The sequence below is a fragment of the Peromyscus californicus genome, unplaced genomic scaffold, assembly GCF_007827085.1.
Source record: "Peromyscus californicus insignis strain IS unplaced genomic scaffold, ASM782708v3 Scaffold_5__1_contigs__length_169319896, whole genome shotgun sequence".
In the NCBI taxonomy this organism is placed as follows: Eukaryota; Metazoa; Chordata; class Mammalia; order Rodentia; family Cricetidae; genus Peromyscus; species Peromyscus californicus.
The window spans coordinates 139,679,495-139,698,218 of record NW_026294573.1 but is presented as its reverse complement, the minus strand read 5'-3'; the positions used below and the strand labels follow the sequence as shown (position 1 = coordinate 139,698,218).

At 41.8% G+C, this 18,724-nt stretch overlaps 1 long non-coding RNA gene across 3 annotated transcripts in view; it reads left to right on the top strand.

Annotated features, from left to right (window-relative positions):
• The first annotated feature begins 2,135 nt into the window (after nt 1-2,135).
• LOC128097570 (uncharacterized) overlaps nt 2,136-18,724 on the top strand; it is a 31,331-nt gene continuing 14,742 nt past the window's right edge. Inside the window, exons 1-2 of one of the 3 annotated variants that reach the window (XR_008213904.1) lie at nt 2,136-2,864; nt 18,510-18,678. This is a non-coding gene — a long non-coding RNA (uncharacterized LOC128097570). Of the gene's footprint in view, nt 2,865-15,363; nt 18,679-18,724 lie in introns of those variants that run through there. The other 2 variants (XR_008213903.1, XR_008213902.1) reach the window with 2 other exon arrangements.

Here is an 18,724-nt window from a genome sequence, read left to right as displayed (position 1 = left end):
CAAGCCTATAGCCAGCATTATACCAAACAGCAAAAACTTAAAGCATCTTCTGTAAAGTCAGGAATAAGATGAGGATGTCCACTTTCTCAGCTTTTGTTCAGTGTAGTGCTTGAGGTCTTGGCTAGAATAAGAGACAAAAATAAGAGGGATACAGATAGGAAAGGAAGTCAAACTGTCCCTCTTTGCAGATGACATGACACTCAAGAGACCCTAAAGACTCTACCAGAGAGTTCTTAGATCTGACAAAGGCTCGGCAAAGTGGTAGGATACAAAATGGGCATATAAGGGCTGGAGAGATGGCTCAGAGGTTAAGAACACTGGCTGTTCTTCCAGAGGTCCTGAGTTCAATTCCCAGCACCCACGTGGTGGTTCACAACCATCTGTAATGAGATCTGGCTCCCTCTTCTGGCCTGTGGGGATACATAAAATTTGTGTACATAATAAATAAATAAATCTTAAAAAAAAATTTAAAAAAATGGGCATATAAAACCCAGTAGCATGTCTATATGCCAGTAATGAACTGTCTGAGAAAGAACTTGGGGGAAAACCACACTCGAAATAGTTTAATGAAAACAGGCACAAGCCTAATCAAGAGGTGAAAGACCTCTACAATGAAAAGTTAAGACATTGAAACAAAAATTGAAGAAAATACTAAAGGATGGAAAATTCTCCCATGCTTTGGATTGGCAGAATTAATATCATGGAACTATTTTATTAGCCAAAGTGAGCTTCAGATTCAATGCAACCCCCCTCAAAATTCAAATGACATCCTTTACAGAAGCAGAAAAAAAATGATAAAATTCATACAGAAACACACTCAGATGAATAGACTAGAATTAGAATTTAAAATATAGGATAGGAGAACCAGAAATAAACCACCTAGCACAGAGGTGTCGAAGGCATACTTTGTAAATGAAAGCCTCTTCAAGAAACGGTGCCAGAAGAACTGGGTTTCTACATATAAAAGGCTAAAAGTAGAACCTTATTTCTGTACAAAAATTTACTCAGAATGGATCAAAGACCTTCATGTGAGACCTGAAACTCTGAAACTGCTAGAAGAAAACACTTCAAGGTACAAGCTCAGGTCAGGACTTTGTGGAAAGGCTTCCAGCAGCATGAAGTCATCCCGAGAGCTGGTGAGTGGGACTGTCTGCCTCAGACACAAGATCAGTCTGCAGAGTGAGCAGCCTGCAGGGTTGAGGGAAGCCTTGCCCACTGTGCAGCAGGTTGGGCATCAAGATCTAGATACTTCAGAGGCTCCAGTGGTTAAACTCCACCCTCCCACCCAATCAATAAATGAGTTAATGAATTGAATATAAGAAATACAAATGGCCAATAAATGTTTGAAATTTTTGAATAGCCTTTTTCTTCAGGGAAATGTGCTTTGAGAGCAGAATGACTGTCATAAAGAAAACAAATGACAAAATATTGTAGCAGTGATGTGAGAAGAGGAACATAAATAGATGTAGCCACTGTGAAAATCAATGTGGGACTCATCAAAAACTGAAAATATGACTATCATATGATCTAGCTACACCAGCCAGCACTCATGGAGATACTTACACATCCATATTTAGCATTGCACAACTCACAATGACAAAGATATGGAACAAGGTCCATCACCAAAAAAATTGTAGTACACATCCAGAGTTTTATTCAACTGTATATATAAAAAAGGAAACTGGCATTTATAAGAAAATGGATAGATTGGAGATCTTTTTTTTTTTTTTTCAAGACAGGGTTTCTCTGTGTAGATTTGCACCTCTCGTTCTGTAGACCAGGCTGGCCTCGAACTCACAGAGATCCGCCTGCCTCTTGCCTCCCAAGTGCTGGGATTAAAGGCGTGTGCCACCACCGCCCGCGGAGATCATTATGTTAAGAGAAATACATGAGACTCATAATCAATGTTTGCAAAGCATATGTACAAAATGGCTTCAAAGAGGATGGTGATGTGGTAGATCAGAAAAGATAAGACTGAAATGTGGGAAAGAAAGACAAGAGTGGCCAGGCAGTGGTGGCTCATGCCTTTAATCCCAGCACTCGGGAGGCAGAGTCAGGTGGATCTCTGTGAGTTCGAGGCCAGCCTGGTCTACAGAGCAAGATCCAGGACAGGCACCAAAACTACACAGAAAAACCCTGTCTCAAAAAAAGCAAAAGAAGGGGGCTGGAGAGATGGCTCAGTGGTTAAGAGCACTGACTGCTCTTCCAGAGGTCCTGAGTTCAATTCCCAGCAACCACGTGGTGGCTCACAACCATTCCTAATGAGATCTGGTTCCCTCTTCTGGCCTGCAGTCATACATACTGTATACATAATAAATAAATCTTAAAAAAAAAAAGCAAAAGAAAGACAAGAGTGGAACACATGGAAGAAAGAGGGCTCAAGTTACAGGTGAGGCTGAAGAGGGAGAGGGATTCACACTGGCTGGAAAGAAGAGGGACATCTGAAGTCTATTCTGTTGCAACGAGAGAGCCAAGGCTAAGTGTCGCTGGCACGTCATTTCCCTTACGGAGTCACCAGAGGTCAGTGGGTTTCTCAAGGATGCCTCCCAGAGTCCTTGTAAATAATCGAAAGTATCATATGCAGAGAAGGGGATCTAAGGCTGGAAGAGAAGGGAGAAAGTTTGAAAACATTTAGGGGAGAACAAGAGACAACTGACCAAGAAGCGAAAGGCTTTTGGGGTAGCAAACCTTTGAGTTATTTGCGGCACCAATCTGAGCCATTTTCTGTTTTTCTCTCACTGCCTGGTGTGATCAAAATTTAAACACAGAAAAAGCAAACTCTTCGGCGGATCCAGGAGGAAGGCTGGCCAGGTCATGCAATGATGGAAGATATAAGTTGCTGGAAATATTGCTAGTGATGGACTGTGAGTACCAGTGAATGAAAACAGATGCATACTGACAAAGTGTGTATTGATAATGGTAACTGCAGCACTTTGATTTCATTACTTATTTATATGTTTTTGTTGTTGTTTCATTTTTTTAAGACAGGGCCTAGAATTCACTTTGTTCAAGGGTGGCCTTGAAGTCATGGCAGTCTTTTTACCTCTGCCTCCTGAGTGCTGGAGGAAGTTACAGGCATAAGCCATAAGGCCCAGCTCAAGTTGAGATTTTATGTACCCATCTCTTTACCTGTATCTTTCTATAGCAACTATTCCACAAGTGCCTAGAAAGGTCTAGGACTTGGCACTAAAGGGTCTGTCTCCAGGACTTTGCTCCGGACTCTCCAGCCCTTGTGATCTCTGTTGCAAGAATTCAGATGAGACATGAGTGTGGTGTAGAAGACAGACTGAGTTGATTGCAGAGTAAGGTAGATCACTTTTAAGTGGTGAGGCAACCAAGAGACCAGTGTGTCTACATACATTTTTCAAGACAGTTCTATTGATAGTAAATAATAGATGCTAACTGGTTTTCATTTTAAAATATTTGTGGCTTTAGAATAATTCTAAAGTCTCTAGAACAAACATTTTTTTCTTGAAGGACATTTTCCTGTCTAAGTTATTAACAGGCCAGTTTCATAAGACCCTTCCAGGAGGGGTAATGATGTGTCTGTTCTTTTCTAGAAAACCATCTACTGAATGATAAGGTTTAGGGTTCCTAGATGTGGGTTTAGAGAATTAACTAATATAATCAATGATCTTCTTGATAATTCAAGCTGTCCTCTTAGGGCCAGAGATTCATTCCTCTGATCAGTAATTAGTGTCCTGTAGGTGCCAGTCTTGTTTTCATTGGTTGTTGATTACGAGGGAGAAGTCTAGCTCAAATGCCCTCCAACCCTGCTACAACCCAAATGTAACTCCAAGAGATTCTGTTCCTGTTCTGCCTCCCCCCACTTCCTTCCTTCCTTCCTTCCTTTCTTTCTATGTGGTGTGTATGCCCGTTTGCATGTGTGCATCAGAAGTTGGTGAAATGCCTTCCTTTCCCACCTGTGCCTTATTTGTTGAGACTGAACCTGGAGTTCACTGATTGGCTAGATTGGCTGACCAACTCCTCCCCCACCCCACTCCTGCCCCTCAGCGTTGGGGTTGCAGGCACACAGTCAGGCCCAGCTTTTTACCTAGGTGCCAGTGATCTGAGCCACCATGTGGTTGCTGGGAATTGAATTCAGGACCTCTGGAAGAACAGCCAGTGCTCTTAACCTCTGAGCCATCTCTCCAGCCCTCAAATATATTTTGAATTATTATTTGAAATTTTACATACATGTATACAATGCATTTTGATCATATCTTGATTAAACTTTTTAACCTTAGGTTTTTGACACTAACTTACTCCTATGGTTTTAAGTACATAATTGGTAAGAGTTATGCTCTGTAATTATGAGAAAGTCTTTCTCTTGTTTTAATTCTTTTATAATTGGTTTTAAGACAAGATCTTGCTTAGCCAAGGCTGAATTAAGACTCCCTCTATAGTTGAGACTGGCTTTAAATTCCTGACTCAGCCCCCCAACTCTACTCTGGGTACTGGGATTATAGGTGTCTGTCCCCACAGGAGGCTCTAATACACAGGCCTGTACTCTAAGCATTCAATTCAAGGTCAGCCTGGAAAAGAAAGTCCAAGTCCGTCACATGTAGAGTAGTTCAGAAATGCAGATACATGAAAAACAAGAAGAGCATCCAAAAAGAAGAAAATGAAGGATAAATGGATCAACGGACCTAAGACAGTCTGTGGGATGTTTATACCACATGGGTAAATAAAACAAAGACAGGCAATTCAAGGGGTAGGAGGGAGGAGGTGGGAACATGAAGCAGTGTGACGTCACTGGACTATGGACTTAGGTTGGTTACAAAGTACATTGTAACCCAGGCAGTCGTACAAGAGCCTTCCTCTCTTCCTTCACTCCCTCGCGCCTTCCTCTCTTCTCTCTTTTGAGGAAGTCCACCACGTAGCCCAGGTGGCCTGGGGCTCCCTATGTAGATCAGGCTGACATTGAATGTTGAGACTAAGGCATGTGCCACCACACCTGACTTTTAAAATGTTTTTAAAAGAAATATGAGCAACAGACCAGAGAACAGAAATGAAACCTGACCACAGAATTATTCAGTTAAAACCAGAGAAGACATAGAAGAGGAATGGAAATGAAGAACATCTGCACAAGTAAAAACCTCAAAGATGGTAGGGTATGTGCATGTGTGTGCATGAGAGTGTGTGTGTGCATGTGTGTGTGCATGTATGTGTGTGTGGGTGGGTGGGTGTGGGTGTGGATATGTGTGTACATTTGTGTGTGCATGTGTGTATGTGGTGATATTGTGTTTCCCAAAATATTGTGCACCCTAATAAACTTATCTGGGGTCAGAGAACAGAACAGCCACTGGATATAGAGGACAGAAAATGGTGGCACTCACGCCTTTAATCCTAGCATTCCGGAAGCAGAGATCCATCCGGATCTCTGTGAGTTCAAAGCCACAATGGAAACAGGCAGGCATGGTGACTCACACCTTTAATCCCAGGAAGTGATGGCAGAAAGCAGAAAGGTATTTAAGGCGTGAAAACCAGGAACTAGAGCTGGTTAAACTTTTAGGCTTTTGAGCAGCAGTTCAGCTGAGATCCATTTGGATGAGGACTCAGAGGCTTCCAGTCTGAGGAAACAGAATCAGCTGAGGAATGGGCAAGGTGAGGTGGCTGTGGCTTGTTCTGCTTCTCTGATCCTCTAGCATTCACCCCAACACCTGGCATCAGGTTTGTTTTTATTAATAAGTACTTTTAAGATTCATGTTACATGTGTGTGCATGTGTGTGTGTGTACATGTGAGTGTGTGTGTGCATGTGAGTGTGTGTATGTGTGCATGTGAGTGTGTGCATGTGAGTGAGTGTGTGTGTGCACACGCGTGCGTGCGTGTGTGTGTGTGTGTGTGTGTGTGTCTGTGTGTGTGTGTATGCATGTATGTGAAGAGAGCAGACAACTTCAGATGTCACTCTTCATGTAACATCCATCTATCTCTAAGACAGAGCCTCTCACTAACCTAGAACTTTCCAAGTAGGTTAGGCTGGCTGGCCAGTGAGCCCAGGGGTCTTTAAATAATAAAGAAAATTTTACATTAGATTAAAAGAATAACACTAAATCCAGCTTTAAAATTAGGTTAATTTATGAACCCCATTTTCAGTGTAACATCTGCTCTTCCTGTCTCTGCAGGACTTGCCTCATTGGTCTGTCTGCCTCACAGTCCAGGATTCCTGCCTCCATCCTTACTCTGTTCTTCCTTGTGTCAGTAGAAAAGCAAAACAACTCTTACCTCAAAGGATCAACAGAGATAATTTATTCTGGAGCCAAATATGAGTGACCATGGCCCAGGAACACAGATTCAGGTCACCCAAATGTCATGTTCCAGCATGGTCACATTTCTGTGCAGTTTTACAGTAACAGAACAAAGGAAGTTATAGATCAAGACACTTTCAGTCATTGGTGGAAACATCAAGTAGGCAGGTTCTGGAAAAGCAGGAGTCTCAGCTGCAGGCCTCAGATGATAACTGATAGCAGTTTCAGCCTTTTGGTTGGTGGGAACTAGGGTCTGTCTACGCATTCCGAAGGATTTACCTAATGGTCACAAAGCTGTCAGGTCAGGTACAAAGGAGGGCAGTAAATGGCTATTAACGAGGTTGAAGATGGCTCAAGATAATTTGTCTCTGGACTTTCGACATTCCAGTCTCACCACATCACTGAAGCTCTGACTCGTCAACCAGCCTTTGTAGTCACAGCGTCTTCCCAGGACTTCTGTTCACACTTGGGAAGAATACTCCTCACAGTGTGAGATTTCAAGTTGAGTCCAACAAGACCAAAGCCCCCCACTCCCCACCCCTGAGCCCCCTGTCTTCTGACAGGATTCCACACCCCACACCGCTATCTTTGCCGTAACTACTCCACGGCTGGGTCCTAGAAAGCTTGGAGAACTTTGCATCCTCTATCCCCCAGCTGAGTAAGCGTCTGCAAACCAGCCAGTCCTAAACCTACTTGTTCTGCATCACCTTCCCCTCAATGTGCTTCATTTTGAGGTTTCTTGTTGCCAGGCATGACCCCCTTGGGTCACAAAACTGTCTTTTTTGTGCAGGACTAGGTACCTCCTTAACTGTTGGTCTGACTATACATCTACTATTTCTACTAACAGGCCATTTTTAGAATACTCACGTATTTAAAAAAATGGAGAAAGCTAAACTGTGCTAACAGGAATATGACCTAGAATCACTATATTAAATTTAGACAAATTGTATCAAGAAAAGATAAGGCTTATAAATCATTGTACAAGCATTATAGTATGATAAGGTTTCTATAATCCTTTGCTTTTAATTTTGTTTTTAATTTTAAAAATGGTCTTACTGTGTAACCCAAGATGGTCTCAAACTCACGGTTCTCTTGTCATCGCCCCTTGAGTGCTGGGATTATAGGTGTGTTCAGCCACACCTGTTCTCTTTGCAATTAAAGCAGCAACAATAACAACAACCTTTGTAATTCAAAGTCCCTGTTTTCCACTGTAAAGCTTTAAACTAAGAAAGATAATTAGTGCTTTGTACTTTAGACTTTCCCATCTGCCAGCATAAGGCAATAGGTTGAAAAGGAGACTGAGGTTTTGTTTTGCATTTACATGTGATGTGCATGAGTAAAAGGTGGAAACAAAGGAATTAGAGGTTCCCAGAGACTACTCTGGGATCTAAGCCTGAGAACAGTGATATCTGAACAAGTGGCTGACCTGCTGATGGGGTGTGCTAATCTCACCCTGACACAGCTAGTGGAAACAATTGCTTTTCATCACTTACATTAGCTGCAGTTCAAACCCAGAAACAGAGTGTGACCGTGTTTTTGCTTTGTGCTATATGACTTGTACTGACATTCTGCTTGGCATTAGTCAGGGACCTGAGCCAGGCCATCGCAGTGCCAAAGAGGTAAGATTGGCACTTCCTGTAGGCTAAGGTAGAGGAAGGCTTTGTTTCTTGGAACTCAGATGTTCTGCAGCTCTTTTCATGTGAAGTCTGAATTCTACAGACCAGCCCACAAGGACAAGGCCATCATTTTGTACACTCAGGTTAGACTAAAGAGGATGAGTATTTTCCATGGTAGGTATATATAGGTTACAGTATGAGAATGGTGGGATATGAGATTGCTGTAGGTGCACAGACATTAATTATGACTCCCACTAAATACATAAATACACAGTGCTAACAGATGTTCTGACTCCATATACTCCTTCCATCTCATGTGAAAATGCTCTTAACCTGCCTGGATATCTTTCCCTGACTGTCTATGACTCTCTCTTATATGATTCTGGGGATGGCCCGCTAAGCTAATCTTAGACAGACACCCTTTTTTCTTTTTTCTTTTCTTTTTGTTTTGTTTTGAGATAGGGTTTCTCTGTGTAGCCCTGGCTGTCCTAGAACCAGCTCTGTAGACCAGGCTGGCCTCAAACTCAGAGATCTACTTGCCTCTGTCTCCCAAGTAATGGGATTAAAGGTGTACACCACTGCTGCCCAGCTGAACACTCATTTTTTCTATCATGACCATGAAAAAAGTTCATCTTTCCCTGGTTTGATTCTGTTGTTCATTATCCATAGAGCTGATTTCTCCAAAACATGGTAGGATGCTAGAATATGCTTCTGTTGTAAGGATTTTGTCCTTAATTATGTCCCAGCCTAAAAAGCCGGCATGCCCTCTCTGTGCTCTCTCTTTCCTTCCATATCCTCTCCCTTCTGAGTGATCTCTCTCTCTCTCTCTCTCTCTCTCCCTTTCTGTCCCAATAAAGCTCTAGAAAGGTAACCATCTGTCGGCAAAGCCGCCGCTTAAACCAACAACTGTGGTTTGGGGTGACCTTCGTCGATGAGCATGATGACTTTCCAGCAGAGCATGTGGGCTGAAGCCTATAATTCCATCATTTGGAAGGCTTGAAGCAGGAGGATTGAAAGTTCAGGATCAACTTGGTCTGCATAGCAAGACCCTGTCTCACCTCCCCTAGCCTCCTGCTATGACATCGATCCTTAGTCTTCCAGTTTTGTTTTTCAAAGGTCCCTTTTCCTTCCCAGAGCAATTGTTAGAAAGGACGGAAGGAAGGAGGGAAGAGAGGGAGGAAGGAACAGAAAAAAAGAAACGCATTTATGGCTTGTTTCTTTTCTGCTAAGAGCATGATTGTAAAGCAGTTTACACACTACCTGACCCAGAGGGAAGTGACTCACTTCCTTTCCCCTTCTCTTGTGGATTCTGAACAAAGCCCAAAGGCACACTTCCGGCTCTCCTGCTGACATCCTCCGAGAAGAAAGTACATCTGTAAGACTAGGAACAACTTGACTTTGTCAGGGGCTCTTCTCCCCAGGACTTCGTGTGACTCCTCATGATTCCATCTGCCAGAGCACTCCATGTGGTCCCTCATGACTCCCATCTGTCAGAGTAGGGCTGCAGTTCTGATGACCTGCTTTCAGACCTGCCCACGCAGTTCTCTCTGGATGCCATTATCTCAAGTACCCCCTTAAGATCCTTTGTCCTGGAAAAACTGTCTCCCAACTACCATCTTCATCCAGGATAATTCATTTTTAAAGTCCTTTTAATTCTCTCTCTGATTCTCCAGATCCAATTCCTGAGTCTCATGCCCAGCACTGCAGCAGAACACCACTGCGGCCCCCCTGAATCTCTTGTGGATCCCACAGAACACCCCCTCCTAACTTTCTTTTCCCCACTTGTCTCTGTATCCCAGCCCCCAAATCCAGCAGGCACACCCTGCTGACTCACAGGCCATACCTGCCAGAAAATGAAGGAGGCTGCCTGCAGACTTGTCCCCTCTCTGTCCCCCAGACCCACTCCCCCGCTGTCATCCCCTGCTTTGTAAGAATTCTCTCTTCCTCTGCTCCTATCTCCTGTGGATTCCACACATCTCCCCCTTCTCACCTTCCTCTCCTACTCATTGCTCTGTCCCAGACTCCAACTCCAGTAGACACCCCCTGCACACCTAAGGGCCAGCTGTTCCTCCCAGGGCAACAAGTAGGCTGAAGGCAGACCCACACCTCTCCTGCTGTTCCTGAGATTCGATCCCGCCAGTGCCATCCTCAGCTCTGTAGCAGGAAACCTGCTGTGGTCTCTCTTATCTCTCGGACCCCATCCCCAATGGATCACAAAAACCTTCTCTTCCAACTCATGCCAGTATCCTAGCCTCCAACACCAGCAGGCATTCCCTGGGAACACACCAGCGGAACAGGCCAGAAAACAGGCAACACACAGCCGTCATGCTCTCAGAAAATTCAGAGGAGAAACAGAAACCAAGGAATAAAACACCGACCCAACAAAGACAAACCCTGATAGCAGCACCTAGATCTATAATTGTCCCAATCCCAGATGCCAAGACACCAGAGTAAGAACACACACAAAAGCAGCCAGGGCAATGTCACTGCCAGAGCCCAACTGTCCTACCACAGCAGGCCCTGAGTATTCTAACACAACTGAGGCACAAGAAAAAGACCTTAAAACAACCTGTATGAAGGTGATAGATTAGATATCCTTAAAGAGGAAATGAACAAATCTCTTAAAGAAGACTATGAAAACCCAAACAATGGAAAGAAATGAATAAAACCATTCAAGACCTGAAATGGAAAGTAGAATCAATAAAGAAAACCCAAACTAAAGGAATTCTGGAAGTGAAAAAATTAGGAATTTGAACAGGAGCAACAGAGGCAAGCTTCACAAACAGAATACAAAAGATGGAAGATGGAATCTCAGTCATTGAAAATACAGTAGGAAAAGTGGGAACATAGCTCAAAGAAAATGTTAAATCTAAAAAACTCCTGACACAAAATATCCAGGAAATCTGAGACAATGTGAAAAGACCAAACCTAAGAATAATAGGTAAAGAGGAAGGAGAAGAATCTCAGATCAAAGGCCCAGAACTTGTTTTCAACAAAATCACAGAAGAAAATTTTCATAACCTAAAGAAAGACATGCCTAGTGGAGTGGTGGTGGTGCATGTCTTTAATCCCAGCACTCGGTAGGTAGAAGCAGGTGGATCTCTGTGAGTTTGAGGCCCAGTTGTTCTACAGAGCAATATCCAGGACAGCCAGAACTGTTACACAGAGAAATCTTGTCTCAAAAAACCAAAACCAAAAAAAAAGGACATGTCTATGTCTATAAAGGTACAAGAAGCTTGAAGAACACCAAATACATTGGACCAGAAAAGAAAGTCCCCTCACCATATAATAATCAAAACACTAAACATATAGAACAAAGAAAGAATACAAAAAGCTGCAAGGGGAAAAGACCAAGCAACATATAAAGCAAAACTACTAGAATTACATATGACTTCTCAATGAAGACTCTAAAAGTCAGAAGGGCCTGAACAGATGTGCTACAGATTCTAAGAGACCATAGATGTCAGCCCAGACTACTATACCCAGCAAAAGTTTCAATCACCATAGATAGAGTAAATAAGATAGTCCATGATAAAGTCAAATTTAAACAATATCTGTAAATAAGATAGTCCATAATAAAGTCAAATTTAAACAATATCTATCTACAAATCCAGAAATCTACAAAACACTACAGAAGATACTAGAAGAAAAACTCCAACCTAAGGAGGTTAACTACAGAAATAATCTCACAGTAGCAAAACCAAAACAAGGGAATCTCTCTCTCTCTCTCTCTCTCTCTCTCTCTCTCTCTCTCTCTCTCTCTCATACATATATGGACACTACCATCACCAACATCAACAACAACAACCATAAAATAATAGGAATCAACAATCATTGGTCATTGATATCTCTCAACATCAATGGTCTCAATTTCTCATTAAAATGACATAGACTAATAGACTAACAGAATGGATGTGAAAACAGGCTCCATTCTTCCACTGCATTCAAGAAACACCTCAACATCAAGGATAAACATTATGTCAGGGTAAAGGGTTGGAAAAAGATATTCAAAGCAGGTTTGTGTAACCATTCCAATATCTAACAAAATAGACTTCAAACCAAAATTAATCAAAAGAGATGGGGAAGGACACTGCATATTCACCAAAGAAAAAATCCACCAAGATGACATTTCAATTCTTTAACATCTATGCCCCATACACAAGGGCACCCATATTTGTAAAAGAAACACTACTACAGCTTAAATCACCTATTGACCCTCATACACTGAGAGTATGAAACTTCAATACCTCACTCCCACCAATGGACAGGTCATCCAGACAAAAAGTAAACAGAAAAATATTGGACCTAACGGACATTATAAACCAAGTAGACCTAACTGATATCTGTAGAACATTTCACCCAAACACAAAATAATACACCTTTTTCTCTACATCTCATGGAACTTTTCTCCAAAATTGTTCATATACTCAGACACAAAGCAAATCTCAACAGAGATGAGAAAATGGAAATAACTCTTCCATTCTATCACCATGCATTAAAGCTGGATATCAACAAGAACAGAAACAATAAAAAGCTCACAAACTCATGGAAACTGAACAACTCTCTACTGCATGAAAACAAATGAGTCAAGATAGAAATTAGGAAAGAAATTAAAGACTTCCTAGAAGTAAATGAAAATAAAAAATGCAACATACCCAAACTTATGTGACACAATGAAAATGGTGCTAAAAGAATATTCATAGCACTAGTGCCTACATTAAAAAAAAATGGAGAGATCTCATCCTAGCAACTTAACAGCATACCAGAAAGCTCTAGAACAAAAAGAAGTAAACAAACCCAAGAGGAGTAGACAACAAGATATAATCAAACTGAAATCAATAAAATAGAAACAAAGAGAACAATAGGAAGAATTGATGAAGCCAAGAATTGGTTCTTTGAGAAAATCAACAAGATAGACAAACGCTTATCCAAACTAACTAGAAGGCAAAGAAAGAATATCCAAATTATCAAAAACAGAAATAAAAAGGGGGCATAACAACAGACACCTAGGAAATCCAGAGAATCATAAAGACATAATTTAAAAACCAGTATTCCCAGCCGGGTGGTGGTAGTGCACACCTTTAATCCCAGCACTCAGGAGGTAGAGCCAGGCAGATCTCTGTGAGTTTGAGGCCAGCCTGGTCTATAGGGCGAGATCCAAGACAGGCACCAAAACTACACAGAGAAACCCTGTCTCGAAAACCCAAGAAAACAAAACAAAACAAAACAAAAAACCCAGTATTCCCTCAAATTGGAAAATCTAAAAGAAATGGATAATTTTCTCAATAGATACCACTTACCAAAGTTAAATCAAGATCAGTTAAGTAATTTAAACAGACCTATAACCCCAATGAAATAGACGCAGTAATTAAGTCTCCCCTCCACCCCAAAAAAACCCAAATAAACAAAAAAACCACTCAGGGCCAGATGATTTTAGTGCAGAATCCTACCAGGCTTTCGGAGAAGGGTTAACACCAATACTCCTCAAATTATTCCACAAAATAGAAACAGAAGGAACATTGCCCAATTCATTTATGAGGCCACAGTCACCCTGATACTCAATCCACATAATAACTCAACAAAGAAAGAGAATTACAGATCAAGTTTTCTTATGAACATAGAAGCAAAAATTCTCAATAAAATACTTGCCAACCAAATCCAATAAAACATAAAAAAGATCATCCATCATGATCAAGTAGGCTTCATCCTAGAAATGCAGGGGAATTCCACCAGGGAACTCTTACAGCTCATAAACATTTCAGCAGAGTGGCTTGGTAGAAATTTAACTCATAAAACCCTGTAGCCCTCCTATATATAAATGACAGACTATATACAAAGGAAGAAATCAGAGAAACAATACCCTTCACAATAGCGTTAAATAATATAAAATATCTTGGGGTAACTCCAACAAAGCAAGTGAAAGACTTGTATGACAAAAACTTCAAGTCTTCGAAGAAAGAATTGAAGAAGATATTAAAAGATGGAAAGATTTCCCATGCTCATGGATTGGTAGAATTAACATAGTAAGAATGACCATTCCACCAAAGCAATCTACAGATTCAATGTAATCCCCATCAAAATTCCAACACAATTCTTCACAGACCTCCAAAGGAAAACTCTCAACTTCACATGGAAAAACAAAAAGCCCAGGATAGCTAAAATAATCCTGAACAATAAAAGAACTGCTGGAGGTCCCACCATTTCCGATTTCAAGCTGTACTACAGAGCTATACTAATAAAACCACATGGTATTGGCATAAAAACAGACAAACACATTGACCGATAGAATTAAAGTCCCAGATATAAATCCACACATACATGAACACCTAATTTTTGATAAAGAAATCAGAAATACACACTGGAAAAAAGATAGCATATTCAACAAATAGTCAAACTGGATGTCTGCATGTAGAAGAATGCAAATAGATCCATATTTTTCATCCTGAGCAAAACTCAAGTTCACATTCAACATAAGGGCTGGAGAGACCACTCAGAGGTTAAGAGCACTGGCTGCTCTTCCAGAGGTCCGGAGTTCGATTCCTAGCAACCACTTGGCTCACAACCATCTGTAATGAGATTTGGTGCCATCTTCTGGTGTGCAGGCATACATGCAGGCAGAACACTGTATAAATAATAAATAAATAAATCTTTAAAAAAAGAACTCAATGTAAAACCAGATACACTGAACCTAATAGAAGAGAACGTGGGGAATATTCTTGAATGCACTGGCACAGGAGACAACTTTCTGAACATTCATAGCACAGGCACTAAGACAGTTAACAAATGGGATCTCAGGAAACTGAAAAGCTGCTGTAAGGCAAAGGACACCATCGATCAGACAAAGTGGCAGCCTACAGAATGGAAAAAGATTTTTACCACCTCCACATCTGATATAAGATTAATATCCAAAATATATAAAAATTTCAAGAAAGTAGGTATGAAAAACCAAACAATCCAGTTAAAAATGGGGTACAGATTTAAACAGAGAATTTTCAGCAGAGGAATCTCAAGTGGCTGAGAAACACTTAAAGAAATGTTCAACATCCTTAGCCCTCAGGGAAATGCAAATCAAAACTACTTTGAGATTCCATCTTTCACCTGTTGAGTGGTTAAGATCAATAATACAAGTGACAATTCATGCTGGAGACGATGTGGAGCAAGGGAAACACTCCTCCTTTGCTGGTGGGCGTGCAAATTTGTACACTTTGGAAATCCATGTTCCTCAGAAAGTTGTGAATCTACCTCAAGACTTAGGTCTACCACTCTTGGGAATACACCCAAAAGATCCTCCATCCTACCACAAGGACACTTGTGCAACCATGTTCATAGTGGCTTTATTCAAAATAGCCAGAAAATGGAAACAACCTAGATTTCCCTCAACAGAATGAATAAAGAAAATGTGGTAATTTACACAAAGGAGTATTACTTAGCTGCTAAAAAAAAAAAAAAAAAAAATAGCATGAAATTTGCAGGCAAGTGGATGAAACTAGAAAAAAAATCACCCTGAGTGAGGTAACCCAAACCCAGAAAGACAAACATGGTATCTATGCATTCACTTATAAGTGGATATTAGCCATTAAGTAAATGGTAAAGAAGCTATAATCAGTACACCCAGAGAGGTTAGACAAAATGGGAGATGCTTTGCTTATTTTCCCCTTCTTGCTTTCCTTCAGGCTCCACGATGCTGAGGAGGTTGACAACAAAACAGTATAATAAGATCTGGAACTGATTTCATCTCCATCCTTCCTAGTTTTTCTGGAGAACCCAGGGAGATGATCCTAGAAGCCCAGACTCCAGGTTACCACATCTGTCTCAACAGGACACTATGTCTGTCATTCCTCCATCTGCTGTTCTGCTGAGACAGAAAAAGAGTTCTTGTCCTGACTCCGAAGCCCAGCGAGAGTGATGGATGAGCCCAGGCTTCATGATGTCCGTGCTTCTCCACCCACCTGCCTCCTCCTTTATCACACCCCAGAACTCATTCACAGCACAATGTACTTTTACATGTTTTTATTAATCCCAAAGATTCATGATTGATATAAAATTTATTAGAGCAAATTAAAATTATTACACAACTTAATTTTGACTTTGAGGAGATTCATAAAGGGAATTGTTTTCCTTGACAACTTAATAAAACAACTCATTGGTTGTTAATGCGCCTGCACAGAGGGTGGGAATGTTTGCACGAGCGGTACTGCTCTCTGGGCCTCAGTTATGAACCTCTGCACCTTCAGTCACCATCCCAGGGTGTGAAAGTTATTGGAAAGTTTTGACTCAATTTTTAAGGAATATGTTTATCATTTTAGTTGTACAGAAAACTTTGCAAACTCAGTGTCTAATTTCCAAAGTTGTTATAACAAGCTCCGAAACCAGGAATTATATTAAAATTGAAATATGAATTATCTCAATCAAGGAACACTCCTATTGTGTATAATTCTAACATTTTCAATCAACTTATAATTTGATCCATGAGGGGTATAATCATACGAACTTTCGTGAATGTCTTTATGAGACACTAATGCTTAAGGAAAATTATACTAAATCCATTGTCTTTTTTAACTCTGGGAGTGACAGGATGTGCATGTGTTAGAAACCATCTTGTTCACAAAGACCGCAGGAGGAAAGCAGAAGGCTGCTTGGGGCTCTATTTGGATGTCTCAGGCATGGGCCACCATGTCAGAACCTTGTGACTTCTTATTTCATAATCAGAGTTCTCCATGGAAAGAAATCTTAAAGCACAAAGGCCTCATAGTCATCTTTGGAGACAGCAACAATGTAGGACCTAGGCACAATCTGGTTTTTCAAGACAAGAGCCCAAAAGTTGAGCCCACTTAGAGCATCATTGAGAGGAAAACATCCTTGGGTGCCACTGGCATTTTGAAGAGAGCTTTCCAGGAGCTGGCCTGGGTCCAAGGTGCAGGCAGGAGTGGGATGTGCTTCCATGTCACCTAATGGGGGGTGGTATTTCACTTGGCTGGAGTCCTACCTTACACCTGGCAAAGCACACATATTGGATGCCATATTAGTTAAGGGTTTCTTGAGAACACAACCAACAGCACATGTACACATACATTCACACATAATATTTTGGGAACTGGATCATATAACTATAAAGTCCAAAAGTGCCATAGTTCACTAGTCAAAAGGGAGAGGGCTGGCAGGTGGCAGAGCTGGCACTGAGGTCATAAGAACTGGACAGCTGCCTGGCACCTCACCAGCTCAGGATCGCAGGCCCTGCACCTTGTCTGGGCAGCACAGTAGAGCTGACCCTGTTGGGGGTGTGTGTGAGCCAACCCTGAGAACATGAGCATGAGCCCCTCACCAACTGTGGCAGGTGGGAGAGCTAGCCGTGAGGTCATGAGAATGAGAAAGCTGGCCCTGCCCCTCACCAGCTCCAGCACTGAGTGGAATGGCCCCTGTGCCTTGCCTGGGTAACACAGTAGAGCAGACCCTGATGGTGTAGGTGTGGGTAAGCCAATCCTGAAGGCGTGAAAGCAGGAGAACCAGCCCAGCACTTTGCTCGTTGCTGCAAGGGGTGAACTAGCCAGGGCCGTGTTGGAGAGCTCACTCTGGTAGTGAAGACAGGAGAACTGGCTGGCTGACCAAACCTGCAACTACCCAGGTCCAGAACCTTGGGTTACGAGTTGGCCCACCACAACATCCACCTTATCTATGATCTGCATGTAAAGGGGCTGGTCCTGCAGATCCAAAGCTGCAGGACCTCCATGACACAGAGCAACAACAGGCTATCCAAGAGAAGCCCTAGTGACAGCCCAGTATCAATAGTGTAGCAGAAACCAGAGGCCTTGAACCAGACCAATAACTCATTGCAACGAACACTTGCAAGGAAAGATGTATGGACTAAAGGGTAAACTGTGACTCACTGGGGCATACTGCAGCTTCCACGAAGAGACTTTTCTGATTTCCTTTTCTTTTAAGTTTTATTTTATCTTATCTTGTCAGGTTGGTTGCAAGGGCAGAGGGTGGACATGAAGGGATGTGGAAATGAATGGGATCGAGATTCATGATGTGAAATTTACAGAGGATCAATAAAAAGTTAAACTAGGGGCTGGAGAGATAGCTCAGAGGTTAAGAACACTGACTGTTCTTCCAGAGGTCCTGAGTTCAATTCCCAGCAACCACATGGTGGCTCACAACCATCTGTAATGAGATCTGGCGCCCTCTTCTGTATACATAATGAATAAATAAATCTTTTTAAAAAAGTTAAATTAGAAAAAAACAGGGAGTGGGGTGGGCAACTGTTAGTCCTGAGTGTCAATGCCTAGAAAGCAGGAGCTCTGATGTTTAAGAGCAGGTATCCCAGCTCAAGTGGTGCTCCAGAGGAGAGCTGTCCCTCCCCACCTTCTCATTCTAGCCTGACCCTCAGTTGGTGGGATGGGGACTGTCTATACCTGTGAGGGTAGATCATTTGTACTCAGTCTACCCATTCGAATACTTACAGCTTCCAGAACCAATGTTTTACTAAGTTTCTGGGTCTAGTAGCACTTCAAATTAACTGTTAGAGGTTGACCTCATTCAGCATAGTGTACTGGTTTGTTTACTTTCCAAATAAAGACAATCCAGGCCCACACAATACTAGTATCCTGCCCATGGCCAGAAATGTACTAACCCCTTCTCTCGCAGATGCAAAGTCCTGGAAGGATTTGACTTTTCTGATGATCCATGACTTCAATACCATGATGTTTAATCAACAATACGTAAATTCTGACATAAAACAACACATTGTGTATTACCTCAGAAGAGTGTCAGAAGAGACTCGTTTCCACTCCACTGCCCCTGCTTCTAAGTGGAGGTGAGTTCTGTTTTAGTTCTGCCTGATTTATGAGTTATTCTGCACT